The sequence below is a fragment of the Liolophura sinensis genome, chromosome 4 (assembly GCF_032854445.1).
Source record: "Liolophura sinensis isolate JHLJ2023 chromosome 4, CUHK_Ljap_v2, whole genome shotgun sequence".
In the NCBI taxonomy this organism is placed as follows: domain Eukaryota; kingdom Metazoa; phylum Mollusca; class Polyplacophora; order Chitonida; family Chitonidae; genus Liolophura; species Liolophura sinensis.
Window position 1 is genome coordinate 15,959,715 of NC_088298.1, and position 6,000 is coordinate 15,965,714.

A 6,000-nucleotide genomic window follows, 5' to 3' on the forward strand; every position below is an offset into this window, starting at 1 on the left:
GAATTTACGTCACTCCAAATAAAACAAGGTTGTAATAAAGTATAATGAAAGAAAAATCATAAACGTGCAACATAATTCAACTCAGTGAAAATTTGGTAGTGAATATGTTGCAGCGAATCAAGATATATGTGCAACAATAAATCAGTTCATTTAAAGTTCATGAAAGATATGGCAGTATAAATCAGTTCAGTTAAAGTTCATGGAAAATATGTCAGTATAAATCAGTTCATTTGAAGTTCATGAAAAATGTGTATTAAAGACACAGCGTAAAGAGTAAACTAAAACAGTGACGACAGAGTTATAGAGTACGGCGTTAAAGACGAATGAAATTGATAAATCCAAAGAGGGCATGTCAGAATAAGTTACTGTGAACAATGGAATACAGAGATTCACAATGGATTAATTCTGAGATCCCCAGGCTTCCGCTGATTCCCTGCACATACTCTAACTACAAATGTTCCTACTGAACCAGTATTATATTTCTCACGTAATCACCTTACTTAAAAAATTGTAACCCATTACACCGATATAGAAGGAAGTATTAAATCATGCTCTCATTGAAATTAAAATCAAAATGTTTTCATGTTTCAGTTTACTATTTTTTTTTTCGCAAAGCAGTTATCTTTTGGGTAACTAATGTGGGAATTGAGGAAATTAAAACCCTGAATAAGGACAATTCTTTGTACGGGTAGGTCATATAATACGCTCAACAGGAAACCCAAATTCAGGCAATGTCAGTGATACCTTACATAATGAGGAAGACCACTGGGATCTGAATACGCGCATTAATAATTTGGCATAGAGACATAAGTGTTTAAATGCATATATACAAATCACATACGGAAGGTTGAGTTACAAACGACAAAGCAGGAAGAAGATAAAATTAATGTGGTAAAGTAAAATACTTAAAAAAGAAGCTGGGAAGTACGTGTTTAACATCCATTTATTTATTTGATTGCTGTTTAAGCACGTCTATGGATATTTTTAATTCATGACGACCCAAAAGCATAAATACACTTTTTTGTATGACAGTATAAGCATACTCCAGAAATCATACAGCCACTTGCCCAAAAGGAATTGTGAGGCAATGGTGAAGTTTTGAAGTTACAATCGCGATCGTAGGACAAATTTGACTCGTACGTAAAGGTGGCTTCGGACCCCCATTAATTTTCCATAAGCGACAATGTTAACGTCTAGCGCTGTAGCTCAGTCCCAAACATTCCTTGGCAAATAAGCTTTGGTGCATACCTGGCCCAGCCTGGGAGAAACAAGCCATAAAAATCTTGACATAGGTTGACCGTCAAAATCTGGATCTTTCCATGCAGGCAGCCTCACCACTACCTCACACCTTGTGTCCTCTCACCCAGAAAATCAAACTTTAATCAATAAAGCTCATACCTCCTCAAAGTTTAGACACTTTCCAGCATTTTAATACCAAGCATGCACCTGTGCACCAAAAATGGAAACCTGGGAGCAAAAAAGAACTTTATACCTTAAAATTCACATAACTACCGAAAAACGGAAGTTGTAATGGGGGTCTGTGTCCTATCACACCAGCCAATTTTTTTCAAAATCAATAATTTTTGCACCACATAATTCCTGACACTTCTGAACCTCACAGGCAAAATTAGGGCTTGATACATGCAAAAACTTTGGAGTTGGATGAATTCAAGTTGGGATACCCCCATCTTGGACATGTGTCTTTTTTTCAGGTTAAAAAAACTGTGAAGGGTAAACTTTGAAGCTTTGCAGTGCATATACCGTTCAAGATTTCTCCATCAGGTCAACTGCTTTGGAAAGACAAGATGTTTATCTGCAAGAAAAGTTAAAAAAATCACATTGACAAAGCACTTTAGACTTTTCAAAAGCAACCATTTAGAGAAATATACATTTTTAAGAAGACTTTTCTACTCAGAGCAGCTTTAAATATCAAAGTTACAAGCCAAAAGTATCAAAGCATACATCAAAATATAGGCAATTTATATGACAATTAAATGTCAAAATATAAGACATTTACTTCAGCAACTTTGTTAAAAAAATTGACTGACAGTGTGGTAGGGGGTATCAAAGGTGATGAAGACCTGCTCACAGGCACTTTTTCAGTGGATAGGACTTAAGAAAAGACTAGTATCCCAGTTCCCCACTGAATAACATGATGAAACCCTTTAAAAGAGGCTGTAAGAACACACCAGCCTGACACAAAGAGAATACAGCGGCCAAGACGGTGCAAGGTAGATTCCACAGCTGGATCAGACAGAGATACACATGAGCGGGAATGGGCTGCTGAAGGAATGCGACTCATAGATATACAGAAAATGGTGTGAATATGGAACAAAGTTATGCTTGAGCACAGTGAGACCAAGGACGACTGTTCACTGCCCAGGTTAGAGATGGCTGTAGAGAAAAAGTGGGGTTTAGGCTGGGCGTTCAGTTTTACGTACTGTGACTGTGACTATGTATCTGGCTGCCACAAATTCTACAAAGAGGTAGAATGCAAGAGACCTGGCCAAAAAGCTGCGGCGGTGAACCGAGCTCTTCAGGTAGGCCTCCAGGACACACCAGTGGGGAACACCCGAGCCAGACTCCTATTTGCAGCGATGGACGTGCCGCCGGCCACTCGTAGGAACATACATCGCACTGCAAACCATGTCGCATCTGCAATCGCAAAGCTGAACAGAGAGGATATGGCAAATAAGGTGGAAGAGGTAAAGGCATACAAAAGGCAAAGAGGAGAGGATGACAGCACAATAGATCTGGCCACAGACACTCGCTACAACATCATTACCATAACCAGTCCCAAGAAACCGGGCCAGAATGCTTCACAAGCCATTTTTTTCACTGGCTGTGGAGACATCAACAGACAAGCAATACATTGTCTTCGCAGCACTGAAGAATAAATTGTGTTGGACTGGGGCCTGGCTGAGAGGAAACGGCTTCCAAGTAAAGTGCCCTGGAGGACACGAGGAGTGCACAGCGAACACAAACCCACATGCCCCCTAGTCCGAGTATAATATGGGGAACGAGATTGGCGAGGCAAGGTGTTTTAGCCAAGCACGTAACCACGGACGGCGACTCCAGGTTAGCCAAGGGAGTGGAGGACGGCATCCGACTGGTCGAGCCACTGTGGGAGGTTCAACGGTTAGCAGACCCCACGCACCTAGGTAGATCCCAGTTCAACAAATGTAACCAGGCTAAGTTCAGCGATGCCATGTTCGAAGGACAGGGCCGAACGAGGGAAGCCAGGAAGAAAGCACAGAAGGTGTTAAGTCAGGATGTTAAGGCCAGGTGTAGCTTGACATTTTCTCAACTTATATCTGAGCACATTGGTGACATGAGGAAAATAAAAACTTACCTAGCCAGGGTTGTGGATGCAATGGTCAGGTGTTACGGTGGGGACTGTTCCAAATGCCGCAGGAACAGTGTGGTTTGCTCCAGAGGGGAAACCAGCAGCTGGTGGGAGAGGTCCCTGTTTTTATCCACCAGTAAACTCTGCCCTTCCAACATGGATGACAACGACAGGAAACTATTGACCGAAGTACTGCACATGAGATTGAGCGAGACAGCCGTCGCCAGTCTCCGGATGAACACAAGCACTCAAAAGTGCGAAGCTGTCAACAGATCACTCAGCGTCTCCTTGCCCAAGAATGTAAACTACAGCAGAAATATGGAGGGAAGGGTGGTGTCCACAGACTTAACAATGGCCAGGACAAGTCCACGGCTGCCAATCTCCAAGCTGTCGGCGCCAGTATCTCACCTAGGACCGAGAAAACAGTACAGCAGATTGAAAGGGTGAACCAGTACCACAAGGTTTATAAGAAGCAACAGACAGTTAAGGGGAGATCACTCCGCAATACAGCCAGAAAACTCCGACAGCACATTGAGTACAGGCTTTCAAATCCAGAAGAGAAAACTGACTATGCCAAAGGACAACTGGATAACACCCCAACAGATCACACATACGCTAGATATTTGTAACCGCCAGTTTTGTATATAATTTGTCACTGCTGTTGTCGCTTATGAAAAAAATTAAAAAATGATAACAGAAATTGAGCAAAACCTGAAACACATCTGCTATTTATTATTTTTAATGAGGGGAAACCAACCTGCTCAGTCTTAAATGCAGCATGCACCTTGCATACTGCCCATGGACGAGACAGCGCTGCCTTTTATTGTTAACACCATGCGGTTCCAAGCTTATGTGGTCCACATTTACACAGCGTGTGTTGTGGCATACGTGCGAACAATCAAGCTTGGGATCTAAATGTGACAGCCCCTGTCTGGCCATATAAACAAGTCTACTGATATGTTTCTTCTTCCATCGATGTGTGACGGGGTCTTTGTAGGAGGCAAGGCCATATCGACCATCCCTCGTCAATGGTCCTGTCCACACTCGACAGGCTCCGTTTTCGCTAAACACTGAAACTTTCAATTTTTGCACCAATTTCTGCTCTGAACGTCTCCATTTTCAAGCGTAGGAATACTAGAACGTTGCATGTTGTTCATTTCAGGATGCCTATACACATGTTACCCTACACTGGACAGCATTTTACCGATTTTTCATCAAAATGGATATTTTCAGAAAATAAACAGACCCAAGAAGCTATAAAACGGCTCAATCTATGCACAGACATACCCACCAAAAATTATCAGGTCTTGTGCTAGAGATTTCTCAGCGCTTTCGACATCTGACGAACTGGGATATCCTCCATCAGCACACAGATGATGACGTCTTCTCTGCTTTCCTCCAGACATTTCATGCCGGCGTACTCGATTTCTAGAGGACCGTATCGAGACTCGAGGAATCCTTGGCTGATGGTTGGTTAACAGAATTTTTCTTCATTTTGTCCACGATGTTTTCATGAATTCGCTTGCCGGGAATGAAATCGTCATGAACACATAGCCGGCCTTTATCTTCAACCAACTCAAGTTTTCAGGATGACCATTTTGTACTCGCCTGAATAATAGGACACAAAGGCATCGTAGATATACTAATGGTCAACAAACATGTTCTCTGGGGGCGTCAGTTTAGTACACAGCCAGTATCAGAGGTTTAATCGGTAACGATACATCGCAGTAAGCAACAAGGATAACGGAAGTGAACTCATCATACCTACCATCGATGTTATCAGATAAGTATGGCTGGCACATTTCACTTCAAAATAAGCTAAGTGTTCTCCAAAAGTGGAGAGAGGAACCCAAGTTCCGTTTGGCTGAAAGCATGTGTAGTTGTCAGGATCATTCAGGCTGTCATTCCTCTGGAGAGTCCAACGGATGGACAGCACAGTGTAGCAAGTACACTGTAGAAGGGGTTGTTTCTCAGTAGAAGAACGAACGATTCTGATTATGCTATTCATCTGTCGATCAGTTCCCTTTCTTTTGGACGAAAATAGGTGAAGGCATTACAAGATAGGTCCAGTTTATCGAGTTAAACCTAAATTGCACGAGGTAGACGCTGAAACTTGTTATTCGCCAGACTCATTATCCGCAAGCGTCTGTTGGTGTTAAACACTGCGGGGTGTAAGTCAAACAGCTCGTTGGATGAGATGTCGATTTTTTTTTCTAGACAACAAAGTCAAACGGAACTCTTGCTGCTTTAAAGGCAATATCCATATTTGACCCATCGGAAGTTTTAAGCGTCGTGATATTTTCTACATTCTTAAAATACGTCGGCGCGATGTATCTGAACGGCATTCCAGACATATCGAGGTGAGTAAGATTGCTTAGGCCGTATATAAGTGCCTCAGAACAGTTTAACGTTATAATAAGCAATATTCAGGTCTTGTAGACTAGAATTTGGGTAGAAGTTGACCCTTATGTACATGTAGAACCAGTTAACTCTGCTTATGTTTTCAGGAAAAACAATCCACTCATGTAACGTTTTGAAGGTTAAAGAGAGGAAAGGAAATCGATTGGCATTTGTGGCATTGTATTAAAAGACATGCTCAGAAATTCCAAGCAAGTAAACATGATACGTGCAGAATGAGTCAGTTCATCTGAAAG